Source organism: Coregonus clupeaformis, chromosome 5 (genome assembly GCF_020615455.1).
Source record: "Coregonus clupeaformis isolate EN_2021a chromosome 5, ASM2061545v1, whole genome shotgun sequence".
Taxonomy (NCBI): domain Eukaryota; kingdom Metazoa; phylum Chordata; class Actinopteri; order Salmoniformes; family Salmonidae; genus Coregonus; species Coregonus clupeaformis.
Window position 1 is genome coordinate 46076205 of NC_059196.1, and position 14571 is coordinate 46090775.

Below are 14571 nucleotides of genomic sequence, written 5' to 3' on the forward strand. Positions count from 1 at the left end.
CGGTGAAGCCATAATCCCTGTCCCACTGCTGGCGAGACACCAGGCAGGTCAGGGTGCGGCACACTACAAATGGACTGCATTACCCAGAGTTCCCGGGGACGACAAACAGATGTCACAGCAAACCTACGCTGTGAAGTCTCCCAGACAGGTGGGAATTGCTCTCCAATCTGTAGCAAATCAGGTGTTGAGTGTGCATTACATTGAGACAAGCCTATAGGAAAAACCACAGCACTTTCTGCTGTTGTCAAGCTCATTGGAGGGGTGAAAGTCATGTTATCATTAAAACAACCCAGACGTATGACCATAGTGATTACACTCCTCGCGTGTATTAATTGATTCCATCCATCAACTTCACCACCCTCCAAAACTCCTGTGTCTGATTGCATCTCCTTGCTGCCTGGGAAAGGTTTCACTACCATAACTGTGGGAATCTCCAGCCTGCCCATCCATGGTTCCAATCCGGTAGGATCACTTTGGTTTTATGTGGCTTACAGTTAGTCACACAGCTCTCAGCCAGCCAGTCTCTGGGCCTCATTGGTCAGAGGGATAATACTGAGAGGGGTCTCTCTGTCAGACGCTCACACCAGTTGGTGTAGCAGAGCCAGAGCTCAGGGGAGAGAAGAGAGAGTCCAGCTCTGTCCATGTGCACTTCAGAGGCAGAGACAGAAATAGACCTGTCCAGAGTCACATATAGAGACTCTATACAGCTCTGAGACTGGGTCTGTCCACTGGCCTGCACCAGAACTACAGGCAGGTCTGTCCACTTGCCTGCACCAGCATAACAGGCAGGTCTGTCCACTGTCCTGCACCAGCACTACAGACAGGTCTGTCCACTGGCCTGCACCACAGGCAGGGACACTAAGATCTAAGACTTCTGGGTCACAGTGAGCTTGGGGATGACAGGATAGGGGACAGGATAGTGGACAGGATAGTGGACAGGATAGTGGACAGGATAGTGGACAGGATAGGGGACAGGAGGGGACACAATAGGAGACAGGATAGTGGACAGGATAGGGGACATGAGGGAACACAAGAGAGGAAGAGGAATATCTCAACAATGATAATGACACTATTAACAACTCAGCCAGTATCTCATGAGCCATTGCAATCTGTGAGACTGAGCTCAGGCCAAGAAAATGTGTGGCATAGTTTTCTTCTTTCTCCGTTTGGCTCGGCGTGGCAAAGAGGAAAGGCTAAATAAACAATCATTGTACAGCAGACCCGTGGAGTCCCCATCCTCCTGTCCTGTTGACTTTGTCATGCCACTCATCCTCTCTCTACTACAAAGCCCCTCATCTGATGCCATGCTGGGAGAAGGGCCTTTGTCACACGCTGTTGGTCGTCCTCTCTATCTCTCTCTCTTCTCTCTCTATCATCTTTGTCTCTCTCTCTTCTCTCACTGTCTCTCTCTCTTCTCTCTCTCTATCTCTGTTCTCTCTCTGTGAGAGGAGAGACTCAACATCAAAGCAGCAGGCAAACAGAGCAGAGCACACTGAGACTGAAGCTGGCTTTATTTGCCATTTAGACAGAGTTAAGTCTCACGCTGAGCATAATGTGTCTGATTGTGAATGTGAATAGCACCTGCAATGCAGGGAGTCGTAATTTGGAATCGTGCGTCCAAGAGAAAGATGCTAAATCTCATCATAAAGTTTTAGTACCAGTCAAATGGAACTGGAAATGGCAGATGTTTGATTCTAATGAGTACCTGTGAAAAACAACCAAGATTTGTGAGATGATCTCCTTGAGCAGGCTACAAATACAGACTCTGATCATAGAGTAAAGAGAGACGTGATGAGAGCAGAGGAAATATGTTCCAACTCAGAATGAGTAAAGAATGTATAATCGCAAGTCATGACTGTTCCTACGGCAACCATGCATGACCTTCTCCTTGGGTTCTCCCTCCAATGACCACAGTGAGACCACAACCCAGCTCGTGCTCACTGATATTCCTCCTGTAACATTGACCACATGGCAACCATGCCCAGTCTCCTGCCACGGTCTCTGCTGCTTCACCATAGAGCACGCTGAGACCACACCCAGTCTGTCCCCCTTCTCTTTAGCAGTGGCAGGGAGAGAGCCATGCGCATGTGCCAGCGCTGGCCGTCAGCAGAGGGGTAGGAGGTGGAGGGGAGAGGGTGGGACGGGCGCTCAGTCACACCACTCAGGATGGATGTTTCCCATCATGCAGCTCAATCAGCCGCCAATGATTCATTTCACAGACACTTGGGTAATTATAGGCATCTACTCTTCACCTCTGGGATGAAACTGTGTGAGGGAGGGAGGGAGGGAGGGAGGGAGGGAGGGAGGGAGGGAGGGAGGGAGGGAGGGAGAGGGGATATAGAGAGTGAGATGTGAGTGACTAAAGAAAAGAGAGTTTGAGGGGGGACAGAGACAGAGGAGAGTAAGGAGGGAGAAGATAGAGTGGTATGTTGGGAAATCATTTAGCTGGAATCAACTGTCTCATTAGGGGGGGCCCAGTATTATCGGTTACTATGAAATGAAGTGGAGTAAATGTTTGTGTGACCTCGTTGAAATACTAACAAAACACGACTAATGCGAGGAAATAAACAGAGGAGAGAAAATAAGCGGCAGAAAAAACCTGAAGGACAAGGATGAAGATGAAGAGTAGGAAAGAGAAGGAGGGAAAGGGTTTCAGGAGGAGAGAAAAAGGAGGGAGAGCTGTGGAGAGAAAGGGCTGTGGGAGAGGCTAGTGTCACGGCAAGAGTACAAGCTCCCCCTGTTGGTGGAGTCGACACTGACAACACAGCTGTACATCAGAGAACGGAAGCTTCCCCTTCATTGTTCCATCAATGCTGACAGACCTTTAAAAATTGTTTTACCACACACACTTTCAAACAAAGACATTTTCTAATCTCACGATGTCACTACAATCTAGCTATAGGTAAATTACACATCTTTCTTATTGGTTCCCAGAAATTAAGAGATTAACACCAAATTAAGAGATAAGAATGACGGAATAGGATTTTATAACACATGTATAAACTCTGCAGTTTTCAGTGTGGTCAATGAATAAGTACGAGTGAACCAAGTATTGATTAGGACAACAAAAAAAAGGATAACTGCTGGGTGACTGACTGCATGGTTGAACTAATCTGAGGCGCGGGAGCCATTTCAGTCTCTGAGCAGGGTGACGAATCTAAAGAGTGCTCATTTATTGCGTCGTTTGCTGATTAGCTATTCATAGTGCAGGCTTGTTAAAGCATATCAGTTCAGTCGACTGTTTAGCCATTGATTGTGCTGCCATAGAGAGAACCAAACCAGAGAGCAGCGTCTACACAGAGTGTAGGAGCAGCAGGGAGACTAACATGTTCACGCATACCACAGTGTTCACGCATACCACAAAGACCTCTTTCAAACAGGTAGAATTTTTAAAAACATTATTCAATGTGTCACCCTTTTGCCCCAGCTAACACACCTGACTCCAATAATCAACTAATCAGTTTAGAATACAATTAGTTTCATCAGCTGTGTTTGCTAGGGATGGGGAAAAAGTGTGACACACCACTCTGGCCCCAGAGGAGTTGCCCATTCCTGTTCTACAAGGACATGTGATTGTGTTCTGAGGTGGGAATCTTTGTAAATACTAGTCAAAAGGTTAATTAAAACACTTAAGGTGGAGTTGAATTAACCCTCTCTCTTCCACCCTATTCCATCCTCCTTTTCCTGCACCCCCTCCCTTCTTTCCCTCTAGCTCTCTCTCTGTTGTGACTCAATTTTTCTGGCCCTGAGTGCTGTGTGCAGAAATGCTACGCTTTGTTAGAAATTCCAAGGCTGTTGTGAGCAGGTGCACGGCCATTGTGACAAGCGCAATTTATGGGCTGCTCCCAAGCAGGAGAACGCATTCAATAATGTGCCGGGAAGATTAATCCGTCCCCCACACAGGGCTGGGCAGGCGGTGCGGGGTGGGGAACAGGGACAGAGGTAATTTACACAAGCAGGTAGCCTTCAGGGCAGTAAAATGCCTCTGTATTAGTAGTTCATTTAATTACAGTTTAAACTTTCCAGTCTGACACTGTCATAAATTAAAGCAAGGGGTTGGCAATTTTAAGGCTGGGAGTAGGATGCTGGCTGGCTGGCTGGCTGGCTGTTAGTTTGCTCTGGGACTTTCTACAGATCACAAACAGTGACTTTTGGGAGTGAAACACACACCCATGTCACTTTCTATCTCTGTCTGCTGCACTGTTCATGGTTCAGTGATGGAGTTCTTAGTGACGCACAAAAGTGCACGGTCAATGACACATAACATGCAGGGTCAGTAACACAGAGTCCCCGTTCCCAGCACACCTGAGTACATCCAGATGATATCACCCAAACAAAATGATGTACTCAACCCCATAGGTGTTTATATGTTTTCAAGATACATTCCCCTTCAATGTCCATGCCTGCACTGAGAAAAAAAGGTGCTGTCTAGACTCTAAAAGGGTTCTTCGGCTGTCGCAATAGGAGAACCCTTGAATAACCCTTTTTGGTTCCAGGTAGAACCCTTTTGGTTCCAGGTAAAAACCATTTTGGGTTCCCCTTTTCACAGAGGGTTCTAAATGGAACCAAAAAGGGTTCTACCTGAACCCAAAAAGGGTTATCCTATGGGCACAGCCAAATAACCCTTTTGGAACCCTTTTTTCTAAGAGGGTACTAGGCTACCAACCATAACAACCACATAGTACACAGTAAATAACTTTTAAAAGCTTTACCCTAAAATCCACTCCGCATTCTAAACCCAGTCCTCTCACTGAGCACGGGCCTATGGGCAGACCCAGGCAGACCCAAACACTGATCCCCTGTGTGTCCCAGCCTCTGTGTCAGCTCAAATCAGTGCTACATGGGCACCCTGGTCTCTGGATCTACTACAGAGGGCCCTGCTAGATTTATGAGGTTTGGGCCTGTGTTGACAGATGAGACACTAATACAAGCTTCAAACAGCACTGAAACCAAAACAAAGCCCTGGCTGACAGAAGAGAGCAGCCAGTCAGCTTCTCCCCAGTCAGACAACAATGCTGGTGTCTCTGTAAGAGACACAGTGTATGTCTCTATAGCACAGTATTCTGAACTATGGAGGAGGGAAGCAGGAGGAGACATTTGACAAACGAGGCCGTAGTGTTTGATCTGTTTTCACACCTTTACATTCCCCAATTCCTGAGGGGCCTCCACCTTTTGCTTAACCAAATGTCCTTTCATAGACAGGTTGTCTGACAACGTCACGAAAATGATGCCCTGAATCGCAGGGGCAGAAGGCCGTGTATTATGATTCTGAACGGTCATAGCTCGCAACAATGACAAGAAGCTGCCATGTGGGGAATCATAGGTGGCTTATTTCTTTTTGCTATTTGTATCTTGTTCTTGATAACATGTATTGTTTTAAGGTGATTTGACTTATACCACGTCTATGATAATTAGACTAGAATTCACTAGCTAGCTAAATAACAACTGTAACAATGTATTTGAGACAACAAGTGCTTATTGTGCAAATGTATGTTTTCAATAAACATTTGGAGACAAAATACAGTTGAAGTCGGAAGTTTACATACACCTTAGCCAAATACATTTAAACTCAGTTTTTCACAATTCCTGACATTTAATCCTAGTAAGAATTCCCTGTCTTAGGTCAGTTAGGATCCCCACTTTATTTTAAGAATGTAAAATGTCAGAATAATAGTAGAGAGAATGATTTATTTCAGCTTTTATTTCTTTCATCACATTCCCAGTGGGTCAGAAGTTTACATACACTCAATTAGTATTTGGTAGCATTGCCTTTAAATTGTTTAACTTGGATCAAATGTTTCGGGTAGCCTTCCACAAGCATCCCACAATAAGTTGGGTGAATTTTGGCCCATTCCTCCTGACACAGCTGGTGTAACTGAGTCAGGTTTGTAGGCCTCCTTGCTTGCACACGCTTTTTCAGTTCTGCCAACAAATTTTCTAAAGGATTGAGGTCAGGGCTTTGTGATGGCCACTCCAATACCTTGACTTTGTTGTCCTTAAGCCATTTTGCCACAACTTTGGAAGTATTCTTGGGGTCATTGTCCATTTGGAAGACCCATTTGCGACCAAGCTTCAATATATCCACATAATTTTCCTTCCTCATGATGCCATCTATTTTGTGAAGTGCACCAGTCCCTCCTGCAGCAAAGCACCCCCACAGCATGATGCAGCCACCCCCGTGCTTAACGGTTGGGATGGTGTTCTTCAGCTTGCAAGCCTTACCCTTTTTCCTCCAAACATAATGATGGTCATTATGGTCAAACAGTTCTATTTTTGTTTAATCAGACCAGAGGACATTTCTCCAAAAACTACGATCTTTGTCCCCATGTGCAGTTGCAAACCGTAGTCTGGCTTTTTTAATGGCGGTTTTGGAGCTGTGGCTTCTTCCTTGCTGAGCGGCCTTTCAGGTTATGTCGATATAGGACTTGTTTTACTGTGTATATAGATACATTTGTACCTGTTTCCTCCAGCATCTTCACAAGGTCCTTTGCTGTTGTTCTGGGATTGATTTGCACTTTTCGCACCAAAGTACGTTCATCTCTAGGAGACAGAACGCGTCTCCTTCCTGAGCGGTATGACGGCTGCGTGGTCCCATGGTGTTTATACTTGCATACTATTGTTTGTACAGATGAACGTGGTACTTTCAGGCGTTTGGAAATTGCTCCCAAGGATGAACCAGACTTGTGGAGGTCTACAATTTTTTTCTGAGGTCTTGGCTGATTTCTTTTGATTTTCCCATGATGTCAAGCAAGAGGCACCGAGTTTGAAGGTAGGCTTGAAATACATCCACAGGTACACATCCAATTGACTCAAATGATGTCAATTAGCCTATCAGAAGCTTCTAAAGCAATGACATCATTTTCTGGAATTTTCCAAGCTGTTTAAAGGCACAGTCAACTAGTGTATGTAAACTTCTGACCCACTGGAATTGTGATACAGTGAATTATAAGTGAAATAATCTGTCTGTAAACAATTGTTGGAAAAATTACTTGTGTCATGCACAAAGTAGATGTCCTAACCAACTTGCCAAAACTATAGTTTGTTAACAAGAAATGTGTGTAGTGGTTGAAAAACGAGTTTTAACGACTCCAACCTAAGCTTATGTAAACTTCCGACTTCAACTGTATATACGTCATTTTAAAGAATTTGGCAATACGTCTACACTGCAGACCAACTGTAACCACGCCAGCCCAGGACCTCCACATCTGGCTTCTTCACCTGCTGGATTGTCTGAGACCAGCCAGCTGGACAGCTGACGAAACTGAGGAGTATTTCTGTCTGTAATAAAGCCCTTTTGTGTGGAAAAACTCATGCTGATTGGCTGGGCCTTGCTCCCCAGTGGGTGGGCCTATGCCCTCCCAGGCCACCCATGGCTGCGCCCCTGCCAGGTCATGTGAAATCCATAGATTAGGGCCTAATGAATTTATTCCAATTGACTGATTTTAATATATGAACTGTAACTTTAAAAAAATATATATATATTGCATGGTATGTTAATATTTTTGTTATAGTTTACATGCTGTCAATAATCCTATGATTCTAATCCTGTCTGTTTTGCCCCGAAGATGCGCATGCATTGGTTTTGTTGCTAAATAACACACTTGTCTATAAAGGTGAGAAGTGAAGGGTGTAGGGGACAGTGCATTGACTCTTCTTGGTGAGTTATATGGTACAAAGGATCTGGGAGGGACGAGGTATGGGATGGGAGGCTGGGTGGAGTATTGACAGTAGACAGGCAGGAGGACCAGGGCATGGGATGGGAGGCTGGGTGGAGTATTGGTAGACAGGCAGGAGGACCAGGGAATGGGATGGGAGGCTGGGTGGAGTATTGGTAGACAGGCAGGAGGACCAGGGAATGGGATGGGAGGCTGGGTGGAGTATTGGTAGACAGGCAGGAGGACCAGGGAATGGGATGGGAGGCTGGGTGGAGTATTGGTAGACAGGCAGGAGGACCAGGGAATGGGATGGGAGGCTGGGTGGAGTATTGGTAGACAGGCAGGAGGACCAGGGTATGGGATGGGAGGCTGGGTGGAGTATTGGTAGACAGGCAGGAGGACCAGGGAATGGGATGGGAGGCTGGGTGGAGTATTGACAGTAGACAGGCAGGAGGACCAGGGAATGGGATGGGAGGCTGGGTGGAGTATTGGTAGACAGGCAGGAGGACCAGGGAATGGGATGGGAGGCTGGGTGGAGTATTGGTAGACAGGCAGGAGGACCAGGGAATGGGATGGGAGGCTGGGTGGAGTATTGGTAGACAGGCAGGAGGACCAGGGCATGGGATGGGAGGCTGGGTGGAGTATTGGCAGACAGCAGGCTGCCAGACAGACATGTCCAGCCCTGCATAACCAGCTGCCAGGCCCATTAATCTAAGGCCACACTGACTGTGATCTGGTGGAAAGTTACTCTGCTCAAATGTCACCCTGAAGAAGAACTCTCTCGCTGCCTTAACTGCAGGAGGAGGACACACCCATACAGATGACACCCTACCACCCGCCAATAGACACTCCCACTCAATACAGCCACAATAATGATGAGCCAGCAGCACAGACAGACTCCTCTGTCCACTCAACACCACTATCTGCTGGCCGGACAGATTCCTCTGCCCTCTCAACACCTCTATCTGCTGGCCGGACAGATTCCTCTGCCCTCTCAACACCACTATCTGCTGGGCGGACAGACTCCTTATGGTAGAGAAATGAAAATGAAATTTTCTGGCAACAGCTCTGGTGGACATTCCTGCAGTCAGCATGCCAATTGCACACTCCCTCAAAACTTGAAACGTCTGTGGTATTGTGTTGTGTGACAAAACTGCACATTTTACAGTGGCCTTTTATTGCCCCCAGTACCAGGTGCACCTGTGTAATGATCATGCTGTTTAATCAGCTTCTTGATATGCCACACCTGTCAGGTGGATGGATTATCTAGGCAAAGGAAAAAATTGTAAACAAATCTGTGCCCAAACTGAGAGAAATAACCTTTTTGTGCGTATGGAACATTTCGGGGATATTTTATTTCAGCTCATGAAACATGGGACCAACACTTACATGTTGTTTTTATATTTGTGTTCAGTGTACTTTGGATCTATAGCACCAAATACAGCCTTTAAGAAATGTGCCTTGAAAAATAATGAAAAATGGTTTATTGTGCCTTGATATCAAGTCAGGTTGGTTTAGTGCAAATGCAAAAATAACCAAGACAATCTGCTATTTCAACAATAAACAATTGGCAATATAATATTTACAATGGTCCCATCTATAAAAACAGTGGCATCTGCAATACATAATATTTCCCATTCATCTGGTCTCTCCAGTTCATCAGGAGAAACACATTGCAGAGGACACAACCTCATAATATTCACTTATGAGTCTCTCTATGCAGCATCTCGGGCCAGTTTCCTCATTTAAATGGAAATAAAGATCATCATCAATTCTATTAAAAAGAGGCGGTGGTAGAGCTGCAAGTGAGGAGCTACGGTGTTCGAGTTAATGGACCTCGCCTTGTGTTGGGAGTCAGTGTAGCGCTATGAGGCTGTATGGGGATGTGGATGTGGTCCACTGGGGCATCTCTCCCCCTGCCTCGTCCGTGCTAGGCCATGTAAGAGCCATGCTGTTTATGGCCCTCCATAATGTTTCATGAGCCCATCTATGGCCACACTAGCTGAAGCTAGAGAAGCTATAGTGGAACACCCCATAACACCACAACCACAAAAGTCTTACCAGAGAAGCATGCAATCACACACCGTCTCTTGGCTCAATGACACCAAGTTCATCTAAATAAAGCAACCAGGCAAACCAAATGAACTGTCTAAATAGTGGTTCTCATAAAATGCCTCTGAATTAATTAATGGCTGAGCGGCGCTGCATCCCGCTGTGTTGTGTCCTTATTGCTTTTGACTACAACAGCCCAGCCATGCACGGCCCAACAGCCCAGCCATGCACGGCCCAACAGCCCAGCCATGCACGGCCCAACAGCCCAGCCATGCACGGCCTTGATAGATCTTAGATGACTCTCTAGTAGCTTTTAGACTGGGAGAGGAAGGAGAGCACGGCCTCCTGCGGCCCCACAGGACTGACTGGAGTCACACAAACAACAGGCAAACAAGAGCTAAACAAACATGCCAATTTTCATCAAGATGTCTACAGTCCATTTCACAGAAATAGCAACGTATCATAACAAGAAATCATGACCCTATTATTTAGTATCATAACAGTCATGTCCACAAGGATCTTAAAACAGGGCTTTGTTCTTACTCTTGGCAATATGAGATGACGTCCAACACAAAGCAATAGCGCCATCTAGTGCAGGGTTTGTGTTACTCCCCCATGTGCATGTATTTATGCTCTTCCATGGGTTTCAGAACCCTCCCATTATCAAAAGAAAAAGGAACCATGCAGTCATTCTGATCCCAGTCTGTATCTTAACATGGACATCCTGGGGTTTAGAGCAAAGATCTCTAGGAAGTCTCAATGAGTTTCATCCGGCAATAAAATCCATGGGATTTCTTAATGACTAGTAAATCTACTGATCTGATACATATAATAGGCCAGATGTGATCTGTGGTCACACTCAGTTTAATCTCCTATGATGACTAGTGATGTATCCCATCACTATGTTGGGTTCGTAACACTGAGCACTCTAAAACCTGTCACTTATACTAGTCAATGATCAGAAGACTGAGTTGTTTTATCATCATGATCCCACAAGGGGGCCTCAGTCACAAGCATTTCTCCTGTCAAACTCACCTACCTGTAGGTCGGTAGATTTAACCTAAATTGATCTTCATCTCACTAAGGACTCATAATACAGACTTCTATATTGCTTCAGTGTGTAAGATACATTTTTTAATATTTATAACTACATGAGTGAAACCTTTGAAATACATTTAGAAGCTCCAGGTGATCACACTACAATATATGGTAAAGGAAAAGGAGATGTGTTGTGATGTATTTAGTCCACTGCCAATAATAATGACTCTCAATGTCAGAGCTAGTAGTCTGACGCCCTCCATTGAGTGAGTTTAAAAGACTGCCCCTAATAGAATCAGTTTGGCCGTCAAATTGCACTCTCCGACACAGGGCTTGAAAACATTAGAGTCTTCATTGCAATGCCACTCCGTTACTCATATTAAATATCCATTTATTTTTGGTAATAAAAATATATATTATGGTGGTTAGCAGGCTTCCACGGCATCTGATAAGGTGGACTTGGTCTTGGCACATCTTGAAGGGCTGGACGTGCCCTCACTGTAGGTCCTGGGGCTGTACTATGTGTAAAGGTTGTATGTGTCTTCAGGTTCAAGGGAACCAGAGATAAACAGTGTCCCTCTCACCTCTAATGGAGTGTACCCAGCACCAACCTGGAAAGTCCGTAAGGAAACCTCAACCCAGTGGGGATTGTGATGCCAAAGGCCTGAACCCAGTGGGGACTGTAACGCCAAAGGTCTGAACCCAGTGGGGATTGTGATGCCAAAGGTCTGAATCCAGTGGGGACTGTGATGCCAAAGGCCTGAACCCAGTGGGGACTGTGATGCCAAAGGCCTGAACCCAGTGGGGATTGTGATGCCAAAGGCCTGAACCCAGTGGAGACTGTGATGCCAAAGGTCTGAACCCAGTGGGGAGTGTGATGCCAAAGGCCTGAACCCAGTGGGGATTGTGATGCCAAAGTTCTGAACCCAGTGGGGACTGTGATGCCAAAGGCCTGAACCCAGTGGGGATTGTGATGCCAAAGACCTGAACCCAGTGGGGACTGTGATGCCAAAGGCCTGAAACCAGTGGGGATTGTGATGCCAAAGGCCTGAACCCAGTGGAGACTGTGATGCCAAAGGTCTGAACCCAGTGGGGATTGTGACGCCAAAGGCCTGAACCCAGTGGGGATTGTGATGCCAGAGTTCTGAACCCAGTGGGGACTGTGATGCCAAAGGCCTGAACCCAGTGGGGACTGTGATGCCAAAGGCCTGAACCCAGTGGGGATTGTGATGGTAAAGGCCTGAACCCAGTGGGGATTGTGATGGCAAAGGCCTGAACCCAGTGGGGACTGTGATGCAAAAGGTCTGAACCCAGTGGGGAATGTGATGCCAGAGACCTGAACCCTTTGGGGACTGTGATGCCAAAGGCCTGAACCCAGTGGGGATTGTGATGGCAAAGGCCTGAACCCAGTGGGGACTGTGATGCCAAAGACCTGAACTCAGTGGGGACTGTGATGCCAAAGCCCTGAGCCCAGTGGGGACTGTGATGTCAAAGGCCTGAACCCAGTTGGGACTGTGATGCCAAAGGCCTGAACCCAGTGGGGACTGTGATGCCAAAGACCTGAACCCAGTGGGGATTGTGATGCCAAAGGACTGAACCCAGTGGGGACTATGATGCCAAAGGCCTGAACCCAGTCGGGAATGTGATGCCAAAGGCCTGAACCCAGTGGAGACTGTGATGCCAAAGGCTCAATAATGTTTGGATGTATCCAGAGAATTCATCATCTTCTATTGAGTTAATATGACTCATGGCTCAAACAGAGGTCTGGGAGAGGGGTGGGTGTAATTTTGCCATTTGTCATGATAACTAGTCCTGACCCCTACCCCTTCTAAAGAGAAAAACATTTATGGTTAGCTGTATGAGTCTATGAAGCCACCCGGGACACAAACACCTTGAAGAATGTCTCTGTGACATTCATTTCTCAAAAGCACTACTCCTTACAAATTGACCCGTGCCGTCTATTAGATGTTGGTTCCTGTATTTTCACTCATTTTTTGTTCTGAAATGCCATCGCTCAGCAGTTTCTCTCTGTAATATCAATCAGTCGTCCATTTTGTTTTCACAGAGAGGAAAAAGAAAAAACACCTAATGGCCAATTCTGATGATGAATTCTGGAACTCATCTGGAGATGAGTTAGCGCAGGGAATGACAGACTGAGGCTCAGTCAGCCAACAATAGATACACAGCGGCCAGGGGAATAAAACACATCCACTCACAGAGGACGACTTCCCCTATAAAGACTCTCGGAGCCATTACGGAATCACAATCTCAATTGTTTTCAGGTTGGGAATAACTGTCGCTGAAGCCTGCAATTCTTGCTGTCAAAGATTAAAGCCATGTCTAAGAAAACATCCACAATAAATGTCAGCATCAATGCAATGACCACTATACACTGAGTGTGCAAAACATTAGGAACACCTTCCTTTGGGTGGTGGACCATTCTTGATACACACGGGAAATTGCTGAGCATGAAAAACCCAGCAGCGTTGCAGTTCTTGACACACTCAAACCGGTGCGCCTGGCACCTACAGTGAGGGAAAAAAGTATTTGATCCCCTGCTGATTTTGTACGTTTGCCCACTGACAAAGACATGATCAGTCACCTACTACCATACCCTGTTCAAAGGCACTTACATCTTTTGTCTTGCCCATTCACCCTCTGAATTGTCTCAAGGCAAAAAAATCCTTCTTGAACCTGTCTCCTCCCCTTCATCTACACTGATTGAAGTGGATTTAACAAGTGATATCAATAAGGGATCATTGCTTTCAGCTGGATTCACCTGGTCAATCTATGTCATGGAAAGAGTTTTGTACACTCAGTGTATGTGATGCTATTTACCTGTTAACTCACACTGTTAGTGTAATAACAACTCATGCCCTTCTACCAGTCATGTAACAGGTCATAACTCCAGAGCGCCTTGCTCCTCTGGCCTAGCATCACGTCAGTCTTCGTCTCCCTGCCCAACAGCAGCCAGTTCACCTTGACATTGTGCCATACCCCAGGCGGGCGGCTGGGCGGAAGGAAGGAAGGAAGGTGGACACAGTTGCTTAAGGGAAGCAGAGGAGCTAATAACCAGACGGAACTGCAGCCAGGAGCCACAGAGAATCCCCAGCGACTGTCTGTCTGCACAGGAATAACACCACTACGCAGTACAGGAATAACACCACTGCACAGTATAGGAATAACACCACTGCACAGTACAGGAATAACACCACTACACAGTACAGGAATAACACCACTACACAGTACAGGAATAACACCACCACACAGTACAGGAATAACACCACTACACAGTACAGGAATAACACCACTACACAGTACAGGAATAACACCACTACACAGTACAGGAATAACACCACTACACAGTACAGGAATAACACAACTACACAGCACAGGAATAACACCACTACACAGTACAGGAATAACACCACTACACAGTACAGGAATAACACCACCACACAGTACAGGAATAACACCACTACACAGTACAGGACTAACACCACTACATAGTACAGGACTAACACCACTACACAGTACAGGAATAACACCACTACACAGTACAGGCATAACACCACTACACAGCACAGGAATAACACCACTACACAGTACGGGAATAACAACACTACACAGCACAGGAATAACACCACTACACAGTACAGGAATAACACCACTATACAGTACAGGACTAACACCACTACACAGTACAGGAATAACACCACTACACAGTACAGGACTAACACCACTACACAGTACAGGAATAACACCACTACACAGTACAGGAATAACACCACTGCACAGTATATGACTAATACCACTACACAGTACA

General features: G+C 46.1%; 1 pseudogene; it reads left to right on the forward strand.

The window, feature by feature from the left end:
- Positions 1-9522: 9522 nt before the first annotated feature.
- LOC121567013 overlaps positions 9523-14571 on the forward strand; it is a 35073-nt pseudogene continuing 30024 nt past the window's right edge.